Source organism: Xenopus laevis, chromosome 2S (genome assembly GCF_017654675.1).
Source record: "Xenopus laevis strain J_2021 chromosome 2S, Xenopus_laevis_v10.1, whole genome shotgun sequence".
Lineage (NCBI taxonomy): Eukaryota > Metazoa > Chordata > Amphibia > Anura > Pipidae > Xenopus > Xenopus laevis.
In genome coordinates, this window is record NC_054374.1 from 73,791,480 (window position 1) to 73,810,235 (window position 18,756).

The following is an 18,756-nucleotide window of genomic DNA, read 5'->3' on the forward strand; positions in this document are numbered from 1 at the left end:
TAAGTAAAGCTTGTGAAAGCCACAGAGAGTGTGCTATTTTGTGCAGTTAGTTTTAACTTTGCATCTCTGTGGTGGTTCCCAATCAGTTGCTATAAGGCACAGAAGTGATAAAGGAATGTAATATTTTACAAAAGGGACAAGCTTAATGCCTTGGTAGCTGTCCATTACCATTGCATTTGCTAAGTGTTTGTATGAGCATGAAGTTGCTGCTCCAGAATTAATTTCTTATTTCTACTATGATAAAAAGCCATCCAGTAAGGGGTTATATACACCTACAGTATATACACCTAAGATACAGTATTTCTGCTTAAAGAAGAGGTGTTCTGTATTACATAGCACAAGCAAAGACATGATTCGTTGATGCAGAGCTCTGTTCAAACATGTTATTATATAGAGAGAGATACATAAACATTTGTACCCCATTCATTTAGGTTTGCATTAAAAAAGTACGTTTCCTTGGTGTCTTTCTAAATATAGTACATATCTGTGTCTTCCTTCTTGATATAACCATCCTCAGTCTTTCCTTCCATTCTGCATTATCAGGGTTAAACACCTGGTGTCGGGTTGTGGTTCTGGGCTCCTGTAAGCGTGATATTTACCCTAGGAACATTGCGTCTCGGGGAGGAGATGCTCCTCCGCCTGAATGTTAATAGGCTGAGACGAGCATTTCATTAACTAGCAGTGCTGCATTGCAGGATTTCACTAGCTACAGTCCAAACTTTCCACCGCTAAAGCTTCAAATATGTTTTGATTTTCTGATGATCAAACAGCGAAGGTTCTGTTTTTCTATCAGCCAAATGTAGACTAATGAATCTCTGATCAGTAAACGCAATGGGCATCATTTACTTGAATACATTGTAGATGATTTTGTACAAAAGATATCCGTGCTATATGCTGTTTTTGTCCTATTAAGTGTTTATGGATGATTCTATATAACAATGAATGATAACTGCCTGACATTAGGGCTAACTGACTGTTTTATCAGGTAAATGTAAACACAGTTTGTTCAGGCACAGGAAGCCTATCTTTATGCTGGGCGGTTGGCCCTGATTGCCTATGACTTTCGTCTGTACAGGAGCAAAGTGGGATCAGGTCTTTTGTTTGGATTGCTACAAAACTCTGAGCTGGAAGCCATGTGTGCTCTACATTGTACTAAGTACAATAAATAAAATTAATTCATTAAGCATTGTACGGTGTAGTTTTTCCAGAATGGAAGGGGGCAATAAAATATTAGGGGTTAGATAGCAGGGCGAGTTGCAGATCAACTCATATCTGACACTATTGTTTCCAGTTGTCAAGTCCTTGATTGAAAGTGTAGTTGGTGGAACAGACCAAGGTAGACGCAGAGCTTTGCTGCAAAAAATCCTTTTATTCACACAACATGTTTCGAGCAAAAATGCCCTTTGTCAAAGGGCATTTTTGCTCGAAACATGTTGTGTGAATAAAAGGATTTTTTGCAGCAAAGCTCTGCGTCTACCTTGGTCTGTTCCACCAACTACACTTTCAATTGAATGCTAGTACCAAGGACGAGGTACAGGAACTGACCATAAAGTTTACAAAAATTGAGGGGAGAAATACCACATCCAGTGGAAACAAAGAAGCTGTCAAGTCCTTGATGTCATTATCAGCATTTGATGTGTGAGTGATGTGTATGCCCAAGTGAATGCGTATGCGCTGCTGTGAATGCCGCAGGCCTATGTGGGAGTCCAGGAGCTACACCAGACTCATTTGCAGAAGATGTGTTAAATAAGTGCAATTACACAAAGTCCAGTTGGTGTCATTTCTAGCATTCAGCGTTCAAGTGACAAGTGCACCAAATTCTTTCAGCCCAAATACACTGTGGTGACAGGAACTTCTGGGGGAATTCTAGAGCTACTGCTTGGTTCAAAGGTGGCGGTAGCCCCAGTGTTCCCTGCATCACTATGTGCATCTGCACAACTATACATAAGTGCAAAGAGTGCTTTTTGATACTCCTTTAGCTTTTAAGGAGAACTAAACCCTTGCCCCCTCCACAGCCCGCAGCAGATATTATTATATTATTCAGAAATTCCCCTGTTTTCTAATCCTTGTCTGTCATTTCAGATACAGATATTGTGGGAGCATGCACAGTAGAACATAGATTGAACTGCGCATGCTCCTCCAAGATCTGTGTTGCCGCTCTAGAGAAAAGGATCAGAAGCAGACAGAAGATGGAGCCTTCGAACTCCGCTGCACAACAATTTATAGCAGGTCACCAGACAGGGGCATTTCTGAAAAGAATACCTATTGAGAGGTGGGAGCTTGGAGGGGGGGGGCAGTGGAGGGGGTTGGAGGGGGCAAGGGTTTAATTCTCCTTTAATTAATGTTTTTTTTGCACGACTGAACTGACTGTAGGGAAATTTGTGCAGCAGCGACTGTGCTATAATTGGCCTCAACAATCCACTTTCCTCAACATCACTGGGGTCAGTTACATCCTCAAGTACAGTTTGTCAAGTACAATTTTAGACTCAACAGGCATGCTTTGTACCCACAATTCACCATTCACCCCCCCCCAGAATCCCAGCATCAAGTACAGTTATCACTTAAGGTGCAAATCTGCTATGTCTATTGCCGCAGCCCACACTTGGAACCCTAGACTACCAGCACCTTTTTATCCTGCATCGGTGTACACACGCTAAATGAGAAGAGGCAATATTGATGCAGTGGGAACCACATGGAAGTGAATAGTGATGCAATGGAAATCACACATTGATACAGATGCCTTAGTGAACTCTGTTAATGTGTGCTCTCCATTACGCCCCATTTTGGAACACCCCACAATCTTGGGTGCGTTCTCAAATTGTCCCTATTGTGTATGCAAATTTTTTCTTGATTCCCTTCTGGGCTTATACTGAATTTTTATCAGGGTAAGCAACCACACTATTATTCTGAATAATAATATCAATTTTGAAAATTCTCCACAGAAGGCAAACGCGACAGCCCCATCTATTGATTTGTGCAAGCAGAGAGCTATGAGCCTCACTGTTTTAGTGCATCAGTTTGAAATATTGTCTGTATCAGAGTATACTTTGCCTTACCAGTAATATACATAGCAGTGACACGAGCACAAAAAAGAGCTACAGATTTCAGTCGACTGTGTCAAGCATACGGTCTGCTCCATGTGAAATAAGATGATTGTATGTTGGCATTACTTTGCTCCATCCATATAAATTTTCAAATATATACTGTATATATAATAAACTCTTGTTTTGACCATCTGACCCTGTTTGTTGCTTGGTCAGGTTGGGCCTTGCTCATACACAGTCCTGAACTCTTTGGATAAATTCAGATCTGTGCATTCACCAAGCTTTACCTGGTTCGAAGGATTTCTTGGAACATGGGAGAAGATGGTGACCTTGATCCTTGAGTAACGATATGACACCCCTAGTACCTGCATTTGGCACTTTTTTGTTTTTATGGAAACCAGAGAATTTAAATACAGTATAATGCTGTTTTGTACAATATGCTGTGTTTATTTTTAATTAGAAGTCTATGAATATTGCAGGGTTTTAGGCTGCTAGCAGTTGCACTATATTTAATCTCCGTGTTTATGCCATTATTTAACTATGTGCATATACAGTATCTAGGATAGTATACTTAAATTGCAAAGCCAGTGATTTAATGACAACGCCTCTTACAACAAATGCAGAAAATGCACTAATTAAACAAGGCGGCTCTGTAGTATATTTAAACAGAGTATTAATACACTATAAGGCATATATATGATGATTATTATTAATTTGACTGGAATGGTAAATAACATTTAGCTGAACTATAACAAATTGGAAATATGTAGTGTCTACTCTTGTGCATTACTAAATCACCATTACTGTGAAGAACTAAGGCATATAAATCCCATTACATTACTTTATGTAATTATGGATGTTCAAGATGGCTACCCTCTGGTGCATTCAGGGTTGCCATGGTGACTGTGTTAAATTCTCGAAGGTCTATGCGCATTTTCTCTCAACTCCATTTGTATAGTCTAGTCCTTGTCACTGAATTAAATGAATATGCCTTTGCCATCAGGCAAATGCGACCTCTGGTGTCCTTTCCATTGTTAGGAGGCTGCATTTCGGGTCATGTTTGGAATAGTTGGAACTATAAACATAATGAAACTGCCCTGCGTATATCCCTTGATAACTGTACATGATCACAATGAGGGGAATTATAATTGCTCACCTCACTTTTCAAATGTTAATGGGAGAAGTTATGTGTTTTTTGCCATTAAATTACCTCAGGCAAAATGTACTGGAACTTTTCAGCGCACCCTTACTCATTCAACAATAATGAAGGGACATTTGTCAGTCCTAATGTGTTAGTGGTTCTAATAATAGCTGCTCAATATGGCTGCCCTCTGGTGGATCAACAGCTCTTTTGACAAAATTGTAATAAATAGTCCTGTGGATCATTTTTCCTAACTCAGTTCGGGCAATTTTGATCAGAAGCAAATGAATGACCATTTGGAGTTTATAGCCTTTGCACAAAAGCATATTCATTTACCTGAATACATGAAAAGGAAAAGGCAAGCATTCTTAATCCACAGTCAGGAGACTGCATTTCTGTGCGCATGTCAGATATCTAAAGATAACTGCAATGGGGATATAAACTAGTAATTAAGATTTTCCTTCATTTGGGTTTTTTTAGTATCATATTTCATATCATCATTAATGTTCCTCATTGGTTCAACAGCATCAATGTATGGCATACTGTATATTTTGTTAAGTCCATTTTCAAAATAGCCAGTGAGGTTTCATTTTTACAACCTCTATTCAATGCATTCCCTTATCTACCATTCTCCCTCCCTCCCTAGATCTGTTGCTGCATCTGTGCGTTATTCTTTCCTGTCTATTCTCATTCTCCTCTCGCTCTGTCTCTCTCTCTGTCTGTCTAGCTCGTGACAGGGGATCCCGCATGTTGTGTGACTGGAGCTCTGCAGACCATGAAGTCAGCGGGATGTTAGACTCCATCTCAGCGCGGTAAGAAAAGCTGAGCTTATTTCACCCTCTGGCTTTTCTTAATATCCTTCTCTCAAGAAAAACAAATTAGAAAATCAGAAAGCAGTGCTACAGCCCAGGCATTAAGGTCCCCTATCTATATGAAGAGGAATGCAGAATGGGCAGTTTCATTTGTTGCATTGAGATGTTTGGAAGTTAGCAATAATAAACTGTTCATGTTATTCATCCTTGTAAAGAATTAGATAATGTTCATTGTGTGTCTCCATTGCAGTCACTGAATTGCAGTTCTCATCATCACTGCTGTGGGTTTCTGGCAGGTCTGGACTGAGAATTAAAATAGGCCCTGCCATTTCAGGTACACAGAGGCCCAAACAGCCCCACAAGCCCACTAAATAATGACTTTCTATGGCACCTTATAGCAGCCCCTTTGGCATTTGCCAGAACCCACAGATTGCCAGTCGGGGCCTAGTTTCTGGGAGTTATAGGTTAAAGTAATAATTAACATTTGCACATCTCGCTGAGGAGGTCAATACTATTTTACCATCTTTGCAACTCTGGATAACTTTGCAGAAAGTAAAACAAAATATTGTTGGACGCTAAAATCCTTCAGTGACTAACATTGCTCGTAAAGACCAGATGTCAGTGTCTTGAATGGTAATAAAGTCCTATGCCAACTGGCATCACTGGCATTGAACTGTCAGTGAGTGCAAAATAAGAGCAGCATCTTTGATTGTCTTCACACTCTCTAAATGTATTGTTGGTCAATACAGCTAATTATTTGGTGCTCCTCAAAAGTCCTGCCAGAACCTAATGTTACTGATCTTGCTTATTGGTAAAACCAGAACAGTGTACAATACATGATGGGAGGAATATACATGTGACGTTTGTGCCAGTAATTGCAAAGGAATGTTGCATGGTGATGATTTTAGGAGGACCACGAGGAGACATTGGAACTTTTATTTATCTAAGTTTGCACACAGAGGTGCGTCAGTACCTTCAATACTGCCTGTATTTTCTGCAAATAGGTAGTGGTATCAGTGCTAGTATGTAATAGTACACACACACAAGTACAGGCATCTTTTCTGACATGTTCTTTCCAGGGATTTATAAATTATTAAACTATTTTATTTAATTAAATGCATAAAAGCTTGTTAGCATTGGCACAGTGCATATTACAACTACTGACCTGTTTTGTACTTGTGAGTGTGTAAAATTACCCATTGCAAGGAGGTGGGACTAATAGTGACATGTGATCATTTAGATCAAATCGGTGAGCTCCACACTAGCAACGAGAAAAAATTCTAGTATGTTATAGTGCGGGTTTATGTGTAAACCATGTTGCAGGAATGATACTGCCTATATGAATTTATGGGACTCTGTGGGACACATATAGGGGTATATTTATCAAAGAGTGAAGTTTAACCACAGTACGCAGAGTGAAATACCGCCTCTCTTATCATCCTTTGAAAAAAAAAAAATCCCATAGAGATGAATGGAAAGAGGCGGTATTTCACCACTGGACTGTGGTGAGATCTCTAACTTCACTTTTTGATAAATATACCCCTATAGTATTTATTTGCATATGGTTGTTTTCCCATAAACGCTGTGCAAATTGCCAATAGCGGTTTAGCTGTATGTTGTGCACAAACATTTGCAAGGCCACTGTGTGTGGTCATTGTGCATGAATATAGCAGGGACAGTAAATTTGTGTTATTAAAAAAGCCCAGTTTGCGCAAACTGTTTAGCTTATATTTTTCTGCACCACCAAATTTGTGGTGTGGCTTGAACACAGGACAATGTCTCTGTGTGCATTTTGCGATTATGGATCCTTTTCTTTCACAATTCCCTATTAAAAAAAAAAAGAAAAAAGAAGACCAATTGAAAAAAAAATGAAGACCAATTGCAGTTTGTCTTATAACACCACAATCTACATGAGACTACAATTAGCATAATATTGGTCAAGAATATATTAATCCTTGGATCAGGTTCCAAAAATGGGACAGAAAGAGAAGGCATCTGGGGAGCAGATAAAGTGATTGCATTTTACTGTGATAAATGCTGTACTTCTAAAGCTATAATATGTTTACCTGCTTTTCAGTACACTTCTCTGCTGGAAAGAACTTTCAATTTTAGCACTGCCATCTGTATTAATAATTCACAGACCTTGGCATAATGTATGAACATTAGCTATGCTTACATTGAGTTTTGGTCAGAGCACACGGTGGCAGCCGTCCTTACTTCTAGAACATAGTTATATATTTTCGTTGGTCAGTATGTAAATGAATTCACATAATTTAGTATATACACAGGAGTGATCCTGGGACTGCTTCTTCCTAAGGCAGCAACCCTGATGCCACCCCCCCATCCAGTTCCACTAAACGTTATCATCGGGAGCAGGTCAAAGGTCACTAATGCAGTGGTCTCACATTACCTCATGGCAGGAGTAGCCCTATATATACCAAATCATGTTTTAAACCAAGAGAAATAGAATAATAGTTGTCAATGGAAACATATGCACAGTGTGAATACTATTTCTGCAAATAGTGTCTGCTTTGTGCAAACTATTTAGCTTTTAGCACCTAAGCAATGTACAATACATAGCAACCTGTGCACTAGTGGAAAAAAGGTAGTGCATTTTATAGTTTGCACAAGTGCAAAGTGCATGTAAGAAAACTTTTATATGAGAAAGTTATTTTTGTGCCAAAATACTCCACCTTTAAATTTGCTTTGGGCGCACACAGTACACAGTGTAATTACAGTTTAATATTACTTCTGGAAATCAACATTTTTTTCTTATTTGTGGAAGTATTTTTCCATTTAAGACTTTTATTATATTTCCCTGTGGGGCCTGTTCTATGCTATGAAGCATATGGCTGTTATGGAAAATCCGTATCAAGTCTTAATACTGGAAATGTTTCTATTCAGAAACATTTAATTGGCTAGTTACTGGTATACCTGCCTTCTTGCTGAGTTTTTCTTGTATTTGTAAGGGCATGAGATTTTGTTATAAGAGCTCTGCATAGAGCCTTTGCTCTAGAATGGTTGGTACCAAGCCTTAAGTATCACTTCAATGACAAAGATTGTAGAAAAAGTGCCATTGCTCTCTGACTGTCTGTGACTTAGAAAACTGAGATGTCTGCACTCTCAAAGAGCAGTGTGCTTTTCTGCTGTGCGATGCTTACTAAGTAAGGGTTCCTGTGTATCTTTATTATGTTTAATTTCTAACATCAGTGCATTTTTTTCTTCACAGAGTAGATGCAGGTCTACAGGTTGCTGGTCTGCCGGTTGTGGGTCAGGTTGTGGGTCTAAACTATATTTCTTCTCTTATATTATCTATAGTTTTTTCTGCTCCACCCACTTCTGATGATGTCACTTCTGGCTTGCAGCAATATCACTTCTTATTTAACTCTTATTCTCTCTTTAACTCTTATTTTAACTCGTTTGAAGTCTATGGGAAAAAAACTGGAACTGAATTTAGAGAAAAGTTTTTTCTCCTCTAATTGAATCTTCTCCATGAGTTTTCACATGATAAATAGCAAAATAACCTTTTCTTACTGAATTGAATCCGGTCTGTTGGTTCAAACACAGGACTCTAGTTTAGGGATCCTTATACAGGATATTATTTATTGGGTACCACCAACTCTTGTAGTAGAACTGTTCAAACCTAAAGTAGTAACGTAAGTGTGTTCCAGGTGTCTGACAAAGTGTGTCTGACAAAATGTTGATTTCTGGCTTCAAGTTTCTCTCTCCTTAACAAACTTGTCAGTTTGTGCAGTGACCCGTAAGCACCAAAAGCATAGTAAATTTGGAGCTATTTGTCAGAAGGAACATTGCTCCCTTGTTGATGGAATGAATGAGATAAGCACAGTTATCTGATCTAACTGTTTGGCAGTCCCATAAAAGACTAGATCAGGTGAGTGGACACTTCATAATTTGGGAGGATGGTCTTTATATATATATATATATATGGTAGAGTCCTTCATTGGGCCGGGTAACTATGGTCTGCCGGTAAAAAAGAAACCTGCATGTTACATGTTACAAGTATGGGGCTTTTCAGGTCTATGGGTTGTGGGTCATGTCACGGCTCCCAATAACTTTAACTTTGTTAAACTTTTTTTCCATGTTGTTTTCCTGTTTCTGTACCTCCTGCCCACTTCTGATGACATTATTTCCAGTTTGAAGCTACAGTAATTTAATGGTGGTCTGCAGGTTGTAGATAAGACAGTTGCGGTTCAGACAGAGCTGTCAACCAGGAGGGAGTTTGCCCAAAGACCAACTGTGGCGCAAGCAGCATTCCCCAAAATTTTGTTTGTAAAGCTGGTGATGAAATTGCACTTATCTAGCTGTCACAAGTGACATCACTGTGAATGCACACCTGCTTGCCTGAAGCCACTGATTGTTCAGTGCACATGTGCAGAAGTTCTGTTGATATCACTGAATATTTGCTGTGCATGTGCATGCTGAAGTTCACAGACAAACTGAAAATTCCAGGGACAATGACTTAAGGTGACACAGGAGGCTGGGTGAGGTTGTCCAGTTTGCATAACTTCCAAATTAGGGGGAGTTGACAGCTATGGTAGTGGGTACAAATGCAGTTTGCATGGCGGGTCTGGGTTTCAGGAATATAACCCGTGCTTACCGAGCTAACTGAGCTTACCAACATATCATACTGGCATGATTGTGGTTGTTTAGACTGTTAACTTAGGTAACTAAGTTTGCTTGATTGAAGTATCAATTTGTTCCACAAGATCAGTGCATCTAGGTATCTTGTCAGTTGTATTAAGACATGGTCAGTTGTTTGAGGTTTGATGCCAAAAAAAAAATCACATATAGACTATAATACAAGGGTCTTGCTGCACCTGTCTTTATAGAAACCATGTCATATGATGATTAGTATTAAGCCTATTGTTTCCATGGTAATGGGTTGGTATCTGTTTGTTGTCTCTTGGCTCTATTCAGAGTTGAATTGGAAATTTCAAGCAGTTATATGACTGCTATATGTTCTATATATAGCAGCTATATATATATATATATATATATATATATATATATATATATATATATATATATATTATAGAGAGAGGGTTATAAAATAATTATTGATGAGAAACTATTATCAGGTACAACTGCTGGGGAGGCACTGAGAATATTGACAACATGAATGCAGATGGGACAGTACAGAGCCTGGTTTCTGGGTTAGTTTGTCTTCTGATTGTGACCCACAGTGTCTTAATTGGCCCTGCAAGAACGGTTCACATGCTTGGCCTCAGACGAGTGCAGAATAGAAGGCACTTGGGCTTATTAAGCCTGGGCAAATTTGCCCCAGGCAGTAACTACTAAGTGAATAGTACTTTTCAGCAGCTACGGATAGAGCAATAACATCAACATGTTCATAGGTTGCCATGGGTTACTGCCCTGTTGTTAACTCGAATTTTTCGAGATTTATTAAAGCGTGATACTGCAAAAAGCTTGAATCTGAAAACCCTGCATCTCAGACCTGTTGAGGTCATATATAAGGCAATGGCAGAGGTCCCTATCCCAATTGGATGTTCTCATGAGTAAAGCCCAAAAAAATTTGAGAGATTTGGGTTTTCACTCAAGTTTTCCCGTAATCCCATTAATTTGGGTTATTTTATTATTAAATAAGGTCAAACTGAGAATGGGCGCTTGGTCATGGTTTTTTAAAATAAAATATTAGATACATTTGGATTTTAGTAAATAGCCCCCTTAGTGTTTTACCCTCACCCTTCTCTTTCCCTCAAACTCCCCTCTCTGTCTATAATATCTCTCTGGCTCACTCTATATATTTGTATAGAAATATCTATAATATTATAGTATATATTTTTGCACCTCACCCTCCTCCCCTGCTCCTGTCCTGTAACTACCTTGTTTTTGGATGACTCTTATCTTTTAACCCTTCTGCCACTCTGGGAACAATGCAGCGTTCCTCTAGATTAAAATAGATTGTATAAACATAGATTCTATACTAGTGACATTTTGTTTTGCACAACCTCTTCCTGCTGTTGTTACTCTACTTTATGTATAGAAGAACCCCCATTTTACATTTTTTCAGGGGACCAGAAAAAATAGTATAAAATCAGGAAAATGTATTATGCATTATATATTGCTCGGACCACACAAAAATGGTATAAAATATATGAAAACGTACAATTCGGTTATGTAAAATGGAGGCTTCACTTGTATGTATCCAGCTGTAACTAGAACTCTACAGGGAATAATATTCTGCAAACCGCTGGCTATTTTCAAGAAAGTAGAAAATACCACACTGTACAGTTACTACTTTTATATTTATAGAAAAGCTGTTGTTAAATAAAAATATGGGTGTAAGTAAATTGTGTAATATGTTTTCTTCCTTGCCCCCCCCCCGGAAAACTTTCTGCAGACGCCCATGCTGCCCACATGTCAGATTTAAAGGCCTACTAGTAAATACTGGTAAATAGAGCATTAGAGGGATTATTATTTGATTGCCTTATATACAGTATTTATACATAGTTATCATATCACCCCTTAAGCTCCTCTTCTCCAATATGAACAACCCCAACTTGGCCAGTCTTTTCTCATAGCTATTTTTCAGCTCAGTTGCCTTTTCTCTGTACCCTCGAATTCAATCATGTCCCGTTTGAGTGTTGGAAACCAAAACTGTATATCATATTCCAGATCTTAGGGGCTTTAACAGTGCTCTGTACAGTGAAGAATAACCCCCTGCTCTCGCAAATCTATGCCCCTTTTAATACAGCTCAAGACCTTATATGCCATTGAGGCTGCTGACTGGCATTGCTTGCTACAGCCAACTTTATAATGTACAAGGTCTAGTGCAGTCCCATTAAGGGTATAAGTGACTTGGATATTTTTAGACTTTACATTTATCAACATTGAATCTCACGTGCCAGTTAGCCTTTCAGATTGCCAGTTTGTCAAGATTCTGCTGCAAGGATGCCACATTCTGGATGGAATTAATTGGGCTGCATAGTTTTATGTCATCTGCAAACACTGGTTTATTACTTACAATACCCTGCCCTAAGTCATTAATGAACGAGTTACATAAAAGTGATCTCAATACAGAGTCCTGAGGGACCCCACTAAGAACCTTAATCCAAATAGAGAATGTACCAACAACTACCCTATGTACCTGATCCTGTAGCCTGTTTCCTATCCATATGCAGACAGCCTCATTAAAAGGATTCTGCCACGGGAAAACATGTTTTATTCAAATGCAACAGTTAATAGTGCTGTGCCAGCAGAATACTGCACTGAGATTAGTTTTTCATTTCATTTTGAAATCCGACAGGGGGGTATACATATTGTCAGTTTCCCAGTTGCCCCCAGTCATGTGACTTGTGCTCTGATAAACTTAAGTCACTCTTTACTTCATTTACCATATCCTGTGTCAGCCAACGACTAGTTTGAGGTGAACGAACAGTGCAGCTATGAGGTGTGTCTGGGAACTCTGACTATTATATTATATCTATTGTATATACTGAAGAAAATAACTAAAAGAAAGAAACTGATTTATCACATTTGCCTTTTTAGCATCTGTTACAACCATACTGGTAACATTATTTGAAGGAGCCACACTCTCAATCTGCACCTTTTTACTTAATATACTTAAAAAAAGTTTTACGTTTAGTCTTAGCCTCTGCCGCAATTTACTCCTCTCTTTCTATCTTTGTCTTCTAAATTGCTGTTTTACAACATTTATTATAGTGTTTATATTCATTAAATGCAGTTTCTGTCCCCACCGACCTTTTTTTAAAAATGCCTTTTCTATTCATTTCTATGCTATTCATTCTTGGTGCTTCTACATTTACTTCTTAAAAGAAAACTATACCCCCAAAATGAATACTTAAGCAACAGTTTATATGAAATGAAGTGGCATATTAAAGAATCTTATCAAACTGGAATATATATTTAATTAAATATTGCCCTTTTACATCTTTTCCCTTGAGCCCCCATAATATGATATTCTCTGGGCTGCCTCAGAGATCACCTGACCAGAAATACTGGAGGTCTAGCTGTAACAGGAAGAAGTGTGGGAGCAAAAGTCAGAACTTTTTCTGTTAATTGGCTCATGTAACCTAAAATGTATGGTTTGTTTGGCTGGTTTGTGCGCACCGTAAATTGTAAGATCCCAGGGGGCGGCCTTTATTTCTTAAAATGGTAATTTCCTATTTAGAGTTTTCCAATGGCACATATTATTACATTTTTTTATGAAAATGGTTTATTTACATGAGGGTTTTACATATGAGCTGTTTTATGCAATACATTTGTATAGAGAGCTACATAGTTTGGGGGTGTAGTTTTCCTTTAAGGGTATAAATTGAGAACAGTAATGATTTAATATCATTTTAAATGATGTGTTTTTAACAGAAAACATAATGCCACAATCTATGCTCTGAAGGGCAACGCTTTTTAGGAGCTAAAGTTTGTTTTTCTGAAATTCAGTGTTTTTGTTGCCCGAGTGTATATTTGCTTTTTGCACCAGACATTAAATGAGATCACATTATGGTAACTATTACCCAGGGGTTTGCTATACGTTTGGGTCATTAGAGATCACTAGATCCAGTATAGCATGGTTTCTGGTTGGCTCCTTAACAACCTGTGCCATAACGTTTTCATGCAACAAGTTTATAAACTCATGTTTATTAACTGTCCTGACAGTACTGTTGCTCCAGTCAATATCTGAGTAATTAAAATCCCCCATTATCATTACTAGTCCCAAACTAGCAGCTTTTTCTATTTGCATCAGGAACTTATACTATTCCTCCTTACTTACTTAAGCGGTCTATAGCATACCCCTACAATTAATATGAGTCCCAAAGCTGCCCTTTGACTACCACAGTGAGCAATTTCTGCAAAGTAAAATGGCAGTACATACCACTCAGCACTGAACCCAGATTCTGTGTGGTTGGAACTTGCTTATTTATTTTGAATCTTCCCATTACAGGTAAACATGCCACTGTGCACAGAGAACCTGCTGTCTCAATCCTCTCCATCTACACCCACAAACCTAGGGACAGAGAGTTCTGGTGCTCAGAAGGGTTAAATTAGTATAGATGAACAAATCTCTTCTGTTTACCCCTATTGATTGATCATCCTCATTAGTGGTTAGTAGAGGAGCTGGAATCAGCAAATGTAATTGCTCACATCCAGCAGTTATTCACCGGCACCATTAAAATATCCACTGAGGCTGGCAAGGGCAGTCTGCAATTCTAAGAGCTCAAAAATGCTTACAGAAAAAAATCCTTTAGAAGTGATATATGCACAATTACGAGATTTTTTTTAATATTAAGTCTGCTTCTCATTTTCTGCCACATGGCTACGATTGTATACTAAGCTTCATGGGAGGCTTGCTTGTTCATGCAAGTGTTACAGTTATGATGTTACCCTTAGACAAACAGACAACAAATCAAACCATGTCAGTTTTATTTTCAGCTATGACAGAACTAGCTTAGGCACTGGCAGGTATGTATGCCAACTTATATAACATACATGCTGAGGTGTGCCATTATGAAGGGCTGGAAGTTCACATCTCATACCCCTCCCAATAACCATATGCAGGTTATTCTCACCTTTCTTTTTTATACTCTGCATTTTATTAGTCAGTTTTCCAGTTCTTTCATCAACAATAGTATACAGATCTTACAAGATTTACTATATAACAAAAAGGAATAGAAAATGGAAAGAGAGAAAAAGAGGATGGAAGTATATAGAGGCGAGAAGGGTGGAACGTGAGGGGATGAGGATAGGATTGAGGGCCCAAGGAAAGGTCAGAATGGATAAAAAAAAGTATATGGTGCAAAGGTATGGTGAGGCAGTAAGAGAAAAAGGCAAGCTTGAGGTTGTTGTCAATGAGCGTGCTATTTTTTATTGTAAGTGTTCAGACTTCCATTAGGGGAGATATCGAGCAAAGACCCCAACCCTTTTTACCCATGAAAAAAGCCTGGAATTAAAACATAAACACCTGCTTTAAGGGTGTCATCCAAGGAGCTGAGGAGCAATATGTTGCTCACAAGCTACTGCTCTAGGGTTCTAGGGTTATAGGTAGTCGCTAATACCTGAATGTTGGGAATGGAGGAGGTATATTCAATTACTTTATGCTCGAAAAGCACTCAAAAAGACGATCCATTGTTGTTGAAATTTGTTAATGGCTAAGGCTGACATTTTCTCATAATGTGAGTGTCTGTTAATTAGGGCAACTATTTCAGAGCTGGATTTGTGTCTGTTTTCCATTTTTTTTGGCAGTAGGAATCTTGCTGCTCTTATGATATGGAAAATGATAGGTCATTTGATATATTTCAGATTTAAAAAAGCCAACTGTGGTGTTAGGGGATGATTGAGGCCAGTGACAGTGTGTATAATTCATAAACAGCTCTCCAGCGCTTCACAATTCTGGGGTATTCTCACCTTTCATCAGGGCTGGAACTAGGGATAGGCAGAGTAGGCACATGCCTAAGGCGCAAAGCTGGGGGGGGCAGGCACATTCCTTCATATCTCCACTCTGGTCCCCTCTCGCCGCTCTGGCTTGTGAGTCTGTTGTTTTTGCGCACGTGCGTCTTTTTTGACGTGTACGTGCTTGCACCCTATGGGCGCTTACAACCTTTCATTTTGAGAGTACCCAGTTATCTAAGGCAGTGCTGTCCAATTTCTATGGTACCGAGGGCCGGAATTTTTCTAATCTACATGGTGGAGGGCCGATAACGGAAACCAGTGTTAGCCACTCCTTGTTTTTTAGACCACACCCACTTTAAACCACACCCATGTTACCGCAAGACCATGTCCACATTAATAGCACACCAAAAAAACAAATGGTTGGTGCTCACTGAATGGATCAGGGGCAGAACTAGGGGCTGTCTAGGATGTCATCATTGAGGGGCGCACTTTTAAGGGGATTTTTTTCGTTTTTTAATTTTTTGGTTTTTTTCAAGCGTTTATTTAATAATTTGTTTCAGTAATCATAGTCACCCAGTTGGGTGGAATCCATCTCCTTCACCTTCTCCCTCTTGCCGGCAAGTAATAGCTCCTTCTGTGCGGTGCAGCGCAACGTGCATACACTCGTCAATGACGTCACTTATGTGTTGGGTGACAGAGAGAGGCAGAGAGCTGGTCGCCTGCTTGGTGTGGCTCTCGCTGCTCTCAGCCTTGCACAGTTGCACTGAACTGAAGACTTTCTTTCTATTACTGTAAAGTGTGAAGCTTCCTGCTGACACAGCCAGGTACAGATTTGCGGGCCATATGTTTGCTGTTGCTGCTGGGCGCTGGCACAGGTACATAAATACTTGGGGGCAATATGATGTGATCAGATTTATTTTTGGCTGCTGCTGACACAGGTAAAGATTGGGGGCAATATGATGGCTGCAGGAGGGCTGTATAATGGATGGCTGCTGAGCTTGCTTGCTCTCTTTATTTAAAAACCATCATGTCTAGGGTGCCAAACTACCTTGTGCCTGCCCTGGCAAGGATGTCACTCATATGTGAAAAAGTTAAGTCATATTAAGACATACCCATAAATTAAACACCTTAGGGGCCACTAACAATAATTTTCAATTGCTAACAAACCCCCAGAACAAATACCAAAGTATGACACACACAGTGACACAGGGAGCATATGGAAGGCAGAACAGAGCAGGAGACAGGAATCAGGACCAGTCTAATATTTACTTCATACAGTGATACAGTGCTGGTGCCCCATTAGCATTTTGAATAAAGTGTGAACAGGTGAACAATGTGGCAGTTTCAGTCTGGGTCTCAGGTATGAACAGTACAGGCCTTTAGGGGAGTGAACAATAGAGGTGTCACAAGTGTGAACAATACAGGGGGATTACAGTGTAAATTTGAGGGGCCAATTAATCTGTGTAGTGATACATTTTAAAGATTACATATGGTAAACAGACACAGCAGGCAGACTTTGATGTGGAGGGCCATATAAGGGGGGGGTTGCGGGCCGCCAGTTGGACAGCCCTGATCTAAGGGATAGTGGTCATGTGCTACATGTCTTTAATCACTTCAAATGGCAATACAATTTCAAGTGGGCTTCAGTTTATGTTACCTCACAATAACACAATAATTTTTATTTTGGAATCTATTTCATTTTTACTCACACATAATTCTTTCTCCAGAAATACTGCCTCCAATATTGCAGCACCACTATGGGTGTGAAATGTGCCCCCTCCTTTGCTAACCTGTACCTCGGTTGGTGGGAGGGTAAGGTCATATTTATTGACTCCAACATATATAAAAAATCCATTATCTATTATGGCCGCTACATAAACGATAAGCTTCTGGTTTGGTCAGGTACTGAGTCACTATTTAATTAATTAATTTCCTTTATTAATGAAAAAATTTGAATTGAAATATTTTACCTTTGAATTCAATACACAAACATTGGATTTCCTTGATATTACACTTGTTTCCGATAATCATCAAGTCTTAACCACACATATATATATATATATATAGAAAAAGTTGTATGGGCAACACAATATTGCATGCATTGCACAAGTCATCCCATCCAAATCACCTAATTAAACGCATACCATATAGTCAGTTCTCACGACTCTTCCTTTGATGATTTTGTAGTACATTTGCATGACAGACTACTCAAAAGAGGCTATGTTTTAAAAAATTTAATAATGGCCTTTTCAAAAGCCATGCCTGTAGAACGACATAACTTTTTCAAAAAATATAAAACTAAAGGTACATACATAATGTATTTCAGGTGACTGTCCCTGGTGTTTTTTTAATTTATTTCACATGAAGCGTGTGCTGGAGGACATGAATAACTGTCTGTGTTCAGAAACAAATTTGCTTGGCCAAGTCGTTGGCTCTTTTCAGATGGCACTTTAAAAGGAACACAGCATTGGGTAAAATGGCACAACTGTATTTAAATGCAAAACATAAAACTAAAACCTAAAATAATTTATAAAACTAAACTAAATAAAACTAAAACCTAATATAATTTATATGGCAATGATACTTGTCATGTAATAGACCTTAAACCTCTCCCAGGGCCATTTTAATAAATAGGCAAAAGCAGGGGCAATTCTTGCTCCTAAGCACCCGAAGGAGATCCGAGGGGTGGGAGATCAGTCGAAAAAGTTGAATTTCCAGTTTATTATCAGGGAAAAAGGAATTAAAGGAAAGGAAAGAGTCAAAATATCACCCCTGTTAAAATTTCTCTGAGGGGCCAACCAATGCGATATTTGCTCTGGGCGCACTAATGCCTTATAAAACTCTTCTTATAGTTGTCTGTATATACTAATAGAGAGGAGATGCAATCATGCACTATACCTACTGTGGCAACAAAAAGCACAAATGAAAGAAGCATACAGAACCCCTTTATAATACTATAAAAAAGTTTAACAAATAATATCCTTTTTTTCTAGGCACAAATTAGCTAATATTTTTTTAATCTCATACTACAGAAATTCCTGCTGTATGTGAAATATGCCATCCTATAGCGTTAATTGCCATGCTAAGATGATTCTCACTTCTTACTGTTACAGATTCAAACCTTATAATAACAGTCTGCACAGTTAAAAGAAATACATCTATTTCGGTATCCTATTTCTTCTGCAATAAACTAGCAGTTCTGTACAACAATCTCACTATATAAAATTTTTATGTTCAGGAGGATGTTGTTTTGTCTGGTTAGGCTACAACAAGGAATTTTCCATTGGAGAACTTCTAATTATATATAATATATAGCAGGTGGTGTCCATTTGGGGAGGTTAAGGTGCCTTTTCCTCAAGTTTTTTCCCTA

At 38.7% G+C, this 18,756-nt stretch overlaps 1 protein-coding gene across 3 annotated transcripts in view; it reads left to right on the forward strand.

Annotated features, from left to right (window-relative positions):
• dlgap3.S (discs, large homolog-associated protein 3 S homeolog) overlaps window positions 1-18,756 on the forward strand; it is a 174,233-nt gene that overhangs the window by 70,686 nt on the left and 84,791 nt on the right. The window contains exon 2 of one of the 3 annotated variants that reach the window (XM_041583989.1): window positions 4,913-4,997. The exons of the other annotated variants lie outside the window; for them this stretch is intronic. The gene's annotated coding sequence lies outside the window, so the exon portion shown is untranslated. The remainder of the gene's footprint in view (window positions 1-4,912; window positions 4,998-18,756) is intronic. 3 annotated transcript variants of the gene reach the window in all.